We start from the raw sequence: 9,473 nt of genomic DNA, 5'->3' as shown, positions 1-9,473 counted from the left end.
TATTTCCAGAATTCATTGCACCTTCTAGAAATAAATTATACGTTTTTGATTAAATCCAACGTCTCGTTCCAAACTTTCAAATAAATGCAAAAATTTAAGTGAATTGTGGCTTTCATTTTCAACACCAACCTACAGGACGGTTCCTTTAAATTGAAAGTGTATTAACACGTTTCCTCCATACAAGGAATGTATGTGATGTATCTTAATTATGTACGTATTTCGAGAATACAAAGATAGGAGACAAACCTAATTTGTTTAATTCTCCTGTTGCCTCTGTATTCGTTGCACATGTCGCTAGCCAGGTGTTGCCCACAACTTTTTTATATATGATGTTAAAGGAATAATTTGAAAAAATATTCCTATTAACTTATGCAAGAAACTAAAAAATGTAGGGGCTTGTTAGAATACACAATGTACTAAGTGTCTTACCAGCTGACCCTTCTTTTTCCTTTATGGTAAAATGAATGCAGGCTAAATATTGAGTGGCTCATGTAAATTTAATGACTTCTTTAGTATTATTGCGAATCATTTGCAATAACCGTGGAGCTTATAAATTGGAAAAACAGATAATTTAGACTGAATTGACGTTTTAGACAGAATTCTGCATTTTAAATGGGACTTCGAGTTTTTTGACACTGTTTATCGTTTGAGAAGTTGAAGGCTTACGCATTATTAAAATTTACACTATTTCATTATCATAAGACTTGGCCAGATCGTAAAACTTCGCTCTGACAAGACGACGACATCCAACAGTCCAACACTTGAAGACGTCAAACACGTCCTAGTGTGATCAAGATTCGACATGTCTGTCACCCCTCATCTGTTATCTGCCTCCTGTTTCATGATCTGTCAAATGTGAATCTTGAAATTTAATCATTCGAAAGTTAAATTTCAACGCATCAACCTATAATGATTAAGTACATAGTACCTAATACGCAGAGTATCGAAAATGTCTGCAAACACACGAATATGCCCTTAAATAATTCGCCCTTGTTAAATTCCAGACATATGTCAGAAGATTATTAATAGACAGGTATTATTGACATCTGTCAAATTTATCATGTTCAATTTTTTTAAATGAAATTTTATGAAATTAAATGCATTAGTTAGGGTTACTTTTATCACTATTTCTGATATTGTTGGATACTAGTAAACATTACACGCATACAGTGTGTCAATTTCAAAACTTTGGGTTGTTTATAACTCTGAAGATTGAAATTTTTTACAAAATATTTAAAAACTATTTCAGCAGAATGGAGGGGGAACCAGCTTAATAGTGGTTGCAAGTTTCTATGGGTATCCCTAAGGGAGGTAGCTATCCCAGCTCTCAAATTTTAAATTGCAACACCTATCAAGTAATGCCTTATTTTAAAAGTCTTTGTAAACTGCTTATAAAAAAACTAATTTCAATAAAAAACAGTAAATTTTTGAGAAGTTACGGAATTTTTAATATAGACATCATATTTAAAAAATATCTATAAAAACAGTTCAAAATGTTCACTGTTTTTTCCAAACAAAAAAATAGTCAGAACTCAACTTCTCTCACTTTTTCAAATGTTTCAGGGGTAATGAATTAACATACTTCGGTAATTCGAAGCTGCAAATCTTGCAAATTGGCTGGCTTCGTTTTGTAAACGACTGATTTGATGTGGCTTCAAAAAAAATCGAGGGCTGTTAAATCCGGTGATCACGGCGGCCACTCTATTTCTCCCCTGCGATCAATCCATCTTCCTGGATAATTGGTTTTGTTTGTAGAGCGTAATGCAGTGGAGCACCATCCAATCGTAAAAGATTTTCATTTAATTGCAGATCGTTATTGATAGAATTGAGGTACCTACCCCTCTTACGTATGTAAAAAATTGCCCTATTAAACTGGTTCCCCCTCCATTTTACCGAAACGGTTTTTCAATGGTCTAAAAAATTTAAATCTTCGAAGTTATAAGCAATCCAAAGTTTTGAAATTGACACACTGTATACGGATAATCAAAGGGATAATTAGCCAGCTCAACATGGCTTTTGTGCAAAAGTATCATAGAAAAATATACAAAAAATACGACAAAAGCTAGCTAGTTCTGTTTATTAAGAAAGTTACATGTATATAAATTTTATACCGTGTGACAAGAAAATCTCGGACGTTTTTTTATATTGAGAAAGAAATTAAATGTAGACAAATGTTGAATAGACAAGTTCTAAGGTTTCTTAAAAGTTCTGACATGATAATAATTCAAGTGTTCAAAATGCCTCAAAAAAGCGTGCATCTATTCTATTATGTCAAACTGAAGAAAAATGTTATTGAATAACTCGTACATTATTGAATTCGGGACTTTCTGATCACACTGTGTGTATATTTAGTTACTGTAGGGTAAATATCGATCAATCGTCAGCATATACTGCAATATGCAAATCGACACCTTTACCAGGTTCAAAGGTCACGTTAAAATATACCGAAAAATCGCCAATTCCCCCAGATCGTATTGTGATATTTCCGATATTATTTGAAGCCTAAAATGTTAAAACGAGACATGAATGTCAAACCTAAACTTTCATCATCTTATGATAACATACTATAATGCAAGTGATCGGCTTGTTATATGTTCCTTCAGAAGGGCATCGGGTTCTTTGAAAAGGTCTAAGCGATGAAGGTAATTTAACATTTAAGTAACACAGTAGGTTATTACTGAAAGAGATTATTTCAGTTATTCATATATGCATAAAGATACTAGAAATAATGAAAATGCTAAAAATAATGAAGATGCTGGAAATAATGATGATGCTGAAAATAATGAAAATGGTGAAAATAGTGAAAATGGTGAAAATAATAAAGATACTAAAAGTAGTGAAGATGCTGAAAATACTTACGCAGTTTCCGGATTTGAGCATAAATATAAGGATTTGTTGATGGTCTCAAGAGGAACACTGTTATCAAAATATATAGAAAGTATACAGAAAGTGAATGTTATGAGAAACGATTTATTCATGCTAACTAGTAATAAATTCTTAAGAGTTTTATTCATCAGTCAAGAATTATATGCACTTCACTGGCAAATATCTTATTTGGTACTTATTTAAATGCTTGATGTAATCTACAAGTAGGCAATTGATATGATATATTGCCTACTCAAGATTTATTGTACCAAAACATTTCAACCGAGACAAGATTGTTTGCAACTAGATCAAAAATTGGCTATCTATAGCGATAAAAATGTTTTTCTCTAACAAATTCTTCCTAACTGCAGCTGTTTGTTGTGCCTTTTCTGTATATTTAAGCAACAGTGCTCCACTGCAGAACATCATCTATCTATGTTTGGACCCATCAACACCGTAAGCTCCCTAAAAATGCTTCTAAATGCCCTGATGATAAAGTTTTAGGAAGGTTCTTCTTAGCAAAGCCAACATTCTGGAACCTCCAGTGGGAGACAAGAATTTCACCTTTGACTTGAGCTTCTCAGTAGGAAATGAAACTAACGTGACTTGCTTGAACGTAAGTGAAACACCTTTCATCATTTTGTGAAAAAACAATAGTTTTTTGTTAGATCTCAACTATATTTGGAGAGATCCAATTGATATCTCAAAGCCCTAACTTATCTCAAGTCGAGTTCGTTATTGTTCCCGATGCAGAGAAAGGTGTGAACATTCTTGTTGATATTTATGGTGATGAAGATACCACAATGGAAAGTGATGTTGATGACTATTTCTGAAATATGACGACATTCTAGCTTAAGGCCAATTTGTTTTACCAAACTTCAACTTTAATGAATAATTAATTAGTGACGTGTGGTTTTTATTCTTAATAGCAACCTGTACGAAAGAGGATTGCCTGAAATGGAAAATGCAAAAGTTGTTCTTCTTTATAAGGAATATCTGGATTTGATGTCAACTTGTGCTTAATGTGAAGAACAAAACGCCGCAGGGAAAAATTAATTTGTAGAATTCTCTTATCGCTTCTGCATAAGCCAGTTGTACAAGACGACTTAATTAGGCAAATATTTGAAATATTGCTTCCATTAACTTACAAATGGAGGACTAAGAAATAGTGGTTCAGAATAATGCAAAATGTACGGATGTTGAGAGATATAACGGATTTTTCGGCCAAACCGAGTACCCAGAGGATTAGCACTCGACTATCCGGCAAATACAAAATTTTCCTGTATTTTACATTACTTTAGCGAGAGATCTTGTTCTCAAGTTGAGCTAATTAATTAAGTAAAACGAAATACCTGATGGGAAAATGAAAAATGAAATAACAGAAAAGGAGCAAGTCCACTACATAGCTCCTTCTTTGATTTTTGGGTTTTTGGTTTAATGATGAATATTGAGAAACGGTGCATGTCTGAGGGAGACCACTCAGAGCGGAAGAAAGAACTTTTTTTCCTCCATCCCTATTCAGCTAACCTACTAGGAACGCTTGCACCCAGATTCTTACCTATTACTTTTCTATAACATCTGATGAATTACATAACACTAAACAAGAGTGGATGAGTAGGTAGGAGTATCAAGTCTTCGACCACAACATCTCAGGGAAAATGAATGAATCTGTGGGAGGTGAAGTAATTACAGCTTTTTAGTAATATAGGAGGTGGTCCTTATAAAACAAAGGTGATGGAATTTTGTAAGATTCCATTCGTGACCCCCATTCGATTTTTGTGACACCCATATTCAAATTTGATAACAGATTATGAGAATTTGAGGGCAAACAAGAAATTTTGCTAACTTAAACATTGTTCCCCACGGATAATAACGGAAGGACTAGCTACGGAGATTTCATTTCAGAAGCTAAAGAGGTTGGTGTCATGTGAGGGTTTTCAAATCTAAGAAAAAATGATTGCCGATCCTAAAGTGTATGAGCAAATAACTCTTGAACGGAAATGGATGCAGATGGAGAATTTATAGATTCTGAGCTTCTCTAGATAGCTGATAGCGCCGAGAATATTTTGACTAGAAAGTCTTGCGCATCCGTGACAACTACTTCATATCTACGATATCTTTAGTGTTCTAGCGCAAAAGGAATAAATCTTGAGAGACCACCTTGGGGTGAGTCCAAAAATTCAGTCACTACAGTGAACCATAAGACATATGACTTCGAAAACCTGGCTGAGGACCGGTTGACCAAAACAGCCTCCAAATCATATCAAATATGACAGTTAAATACTCTCCCTGACGGATTCACTAGAGAAGTGTAATCGATTTAACTAACAGAAAACTTTCCGAGGCCGCGTCTTCAGCGCACGTGCAAATGAGTCAATTTTGGCATATCTACAAATAAAGGATATATGGAATGAGTCACAGTCCAACTCGCAAAGCTGAATAGTAGCTAAAGTTTGGAATATTTTACAATATGCAATACCCTTATAAACAATGAAGTCATGTGAAAAAATAATCAAGTATACGTCACTAAAGTCCGCCAGGCACCATGTCCAGGAAGTTGAAATCGATCATTTTTGCGAAGTTGGTTAATTCTCAATTTTCGAGAAGTGAGAAGTTCCTCGAAGAATAATCAAGGCAAAGAGAGAATTCCTCCCATGCATGACACACAAATCAAACACAGTGAAGTCCGTTTCACATTCCCCAATCATTTCGCCCAAGCCATGTTCAAATATTAATACGTTGAAACGTGTTCACACTAAGTGAGCATCAAGATGTTCACACTAAGTGAGTGTTATGCTGAAGTCATGCTACTATACATTGTAATGGAATACATTACAATATATGTATATATAAATGGGCGCCGCGCTCATTTGAGTATGAACATCGGCGTCGCTTGACCCATGGCATAAAACGGACTTACTGACTGATATCAGTAGAATTATTCTCCCTCATAATCACACGAAAGGGAGTAGTTTAAATATAACGCATATGTACTTATTTTCTTAATTCTCCTTAAATAATTTTCTAAATTTTTTACTGTTTTGGAAACATGTAGAATATAAGTCACAATAACTTAGCAAATTTACTGGAACGGGCATGTTTTGCTTAATTGATTAATACAACATCGACTTTTGACTTCTTGCATCTGCCATTTTTTTGACATGTGTCAAGTTGTGATTATGTCATTATTACTCGCGTTCTCGTTGTTCGGTCAAATCCAGTATCATTAATAAATTTCCGCACTCGTTAGGTAAATACCACTCTCTACCCCCTTTTTAACATAATGCAAGCCTTATCGGCTTTGTCCACCCCCCATAAGCAAAACATCCCTTTGTGATAAGTTCCACATCGAAATCCATCATGGCCGCCGGAGTCGCGACATTCGAGTTTCCACGATTCGCCCTTTCGCGATGTCTATGGCTTATCGATCATCCCACCCCCGATAATATAAAGTTTGGATGTGTGCAAAAAAGGAGAGGAGGGCCGAGCAAACATGAGGGTCACTATCGATTTTGCTTATTGCGGCCCATATTGGGTTTCAGGGTGATTTATTTTTAATGACTAGGAAGTGGAGGTCATTGCCAAGTGGGTGGGATTTTGATTGTTTCGGTTGAGCTGTAGACGTTCCTAAACGTGCGTTTTAAGCCTCCCTCCACGTCAGAAATATCCCTAATCCATGGAAGCATTACTTTTCCCCTTGCTTCCTGTCAAAGCGCAGTAAAAATATTATTTCGATAATCCGATTGAAGTCGACGTCAGCTCCTACATTTTGCATTTTACCGAATTAGTTTTTTCGATGGAGGATACAGGACAGGACTTCTCAGAAAAGTTCTCATACCTCCTACTTAAATGAATACACATGTACCTACCCATTTCGGAGCGAGACAAGCAACTTGAGATAAAATTGATCGACGATTCTTCCCTTTCTTTAACTAACGGCACCTGTGTTATCTTCAACCGTCAATTCCGGCTCTGCGTAATTTCCAATTTAAAATTTATAATAAAGATCCGGTATCCATACATCTTGGATGTCTTCCATTCGATTCGCGTTTAACACAATGTATTCGATTTCTTTTTCACTGTAAGCCATCCATTACAATTTTCCGTATATGGCATGGCCGGGGGGAATAATGAAGGTACGTATGTTTCAGGTAAACCCTGTAATATTAACTGCATATATTTTATTTCATTCTTCTCCATTAATTGGAATTCTTATAACAGAAAATGTCTTTGTAATAAACCAAATGGGCGCTTCAGTCTAATTAGCGAAGAAACAACATTTCCTTCTCTACGTGTTGAGATCTACTAATGATCACGACCCGAGGTTACATGGCGGTTTGGTCATTACAATTAGAAGTTTAGAGTGAGTTACCCCCGGGTGTTTGCAGTTACATTTCAGCGAAAGATGCTTTTGAAATTAATTATTCAGACCTTTATTTTATTATAATTGACTTTATAAACATTAATTATTTGTAAGTGCAATTTGATTTGAACAAGCATAAGTGTTTAGTCTAATAGGTACCAAGCCACCGAACTGACCTGAACTAACCTAACTAGACTACAGGTGCGTGCGAGGCTCCAACATCAAAAACGATTTTATATAATATATGGATAGGAACAAAAGAATCTTAGTCTTAGAGACAGGATAAGAAACTCTCTGGAATGACCAAATTGCTGGTGAATCTAACAATTTATGTATATGTGTGTGTGCGTAGAAAAGAATATAGACATGATATTATATTACGAATATTTAATCTTTCTGCCCTTGTGACAGAACACGTTTGGAAATGCTCTAATAAAATGGATGAAGCGAAAAGTAAGCAGGGTTGTCTTGTTCGTTCTCTACAAATTTTCAAATGAATCGCAACTCTTAAATTTGTAGTAATTTTTTCTAGATTTTTAAGAGTTTTTCAACCTTTCTGAGTAATTTGCACTAGTACATTTTAGGGGAATTTTTGAAATTGCATCTCCATAAATTTTAAATTGATTGGCAACTTTCGAATTCCCGAAAATGTTTATAGTTATCTAAACATGTTTAAAACTTTTTGAAGCGTTTTGTTCCATATACTTTTCAAGAGATTTCTTACTTAAATTCCACTTCTACAGGATTCCAAAGGATTTGAAATTTTTTAACTCTCGTGAGAGTTTTGTTGTGATTTAAAGGGTCTTCAAACTTGTAGAAGGGCTCGTTTGCTTATGTGGGATTCGTTTTCATATATTTGCAAATTACTTTTGAAATTTAATCTGTACAAATTGACGCAGTATTATGCATTTTTTAATACTCTGAAGTTTTCTGTAATTCTTTGAAGTGTTACAAAACTTCCTGGGGGGATTGTTTCGATATATTTCTAAGGTCACTTAATATACAGGGTGGTCTCCATTTGATGGGCCAAATTTTATCTATATAGTTTTTATATAAAAAATTATAATTTAATTAAATCTGAATTTATAATTTTCTTAATCTAAACGGCGAGATGTAATTTTAAGGTGTCAGAAAAATAAATATATTGATTATTTATTCTTGTTAATCAGAGTTCCACGATTTTTCCCATTTTGCCTATATTCATTTTTTTCATTTTAGCTATGATAGTTTTTGAGATATTTACATCAAATTTTGGCATGAATATATTGTTTTAGATTTACTCCGAACTAGTCTTTCGTTGGTTATTTCTCGAACGCTAAACTTGTAATACTCTTTTGTCGGTTTTCGTCTTTTGCTTGGGTGCCACCCTTTGAAATATTACGACGCAAAGGGACCTCTTATACGATGGACTGCCTTTAAACAGTGGAAAATTCTGAGGAATTTCAGCAATCCGAAATTAAACTCGGGAAGTATTTTAATGTATTTATTTACTCACACCATATGCACGGGGAGAACATACGGAAGAACCCACTAAAATCAACATGGGCAACCTAAAGCAAATATCAGGGACAGTCTAATGCTAAAAACGAAACGGACAATCTAAAACTGAAGTCACGAGCAACCTGAAGCTAAAGCGGACTTACATACCAATTACCACACGGACGAGAGTCTTATACATAGTATATTAAACGAAACGGTAAAGCCGGTCAGGAACACAATGTTAAATGATTCTTCAGCTTAAGAAAAACTGGATAAAGAAAATCGCTAAATCTGAGTAAGTATGGCAGAAAGAAAGGAGAGTAATGTGCGAGTTATTAATAATTATTATTAACTTGCAAATTTACGCTTAATTATAATTAAGCGCCGCCGGCGCGACCTCTTCGACGTCCAGATCTAAACTTAAGCGTTATTTTTAATTAGGGAATTTTGCGAGAAAAACGGCCAAGAGGAAGACAAGAGGGTAATTATGGGTACTCTCTCGCTATGGAAGGAGAAAAGGTTTTGAGGACTTTCATCGATAATATAACTGGAAGATCGGCGTTGAACTGCTGGATCTACAAGCTCATCGTGAAGCGATGCCAAGTCCTTTTCATTTCCACCACAATTGACTCACCTCAATAAAATCAACAAACCCCGGAAAGGAGAGTGCACGTGAAAAAAAACTGCGCTTTTCAAGTGCATTTTAAATGCTCTAAAGTTATAAAATGCACCCTTTAAGTGAATTTTAAAACTGGTTACTCTCATA

The 9,473-nt window shown here is 35.0% G+C and overlaps 2 long non-coding RNA genes across 2 annotated transcripts; one reads left to right on the top strand and one right to left on the bottom strand.

The window, feature by feature from the left end:
- Window positions 1-2,170: 2,170 nt before the first annotated feature.
- LOC136414453 (uncharacterized) lies at window positions 2,171-3,021 on the bottom strand. The gene is made up of 3 exons (XR_010752545.1): window positions 2,860-3,021; window positions 2,566-2,677; window positions 2,171-2,502 (listed from the first exon to the last, which is right to left on the bottom strand). It is a non-coding gene; the product is annotated as an uncharacterized lncRNA (long non-coding RNA).
- A 120-nt stretch (window positions 3,022-3,141) lies between these two features.
- LOC136414442 (uncharacterized) lies at window positions 3,142-3,763 on the top strand. The gene is made up of 3 exons (XR_010752543.1): window positions 3,142-3,321; window positions 3,370-3,481; window positions 3,534-3,763. It is a non-coding gene; the product is annotated as an uncharacterized lncRNA (long non-coding RNA).
- The last annotated feature ends 5,710 nt before the right edge of the window (window positions 3,764-9,473 follow it).

This window comes from Euwallacea similis, chromosome 17 (genome assembly GCF_039881205.1).
Source record: "Euwallacea similis isolate ESF13 chromosome 17, ESF131.1, whole genome shotgun sequence".
Lineage (NCBI taxonomy): Eukaryota > Metazoa > Arthropoda > Insecta > Coleoptera > Curculionidae > Euwallacea > Euwallacea similis.
This window is presented reverse-complemented; position numbering and strand designations above follow the sequence as displayed.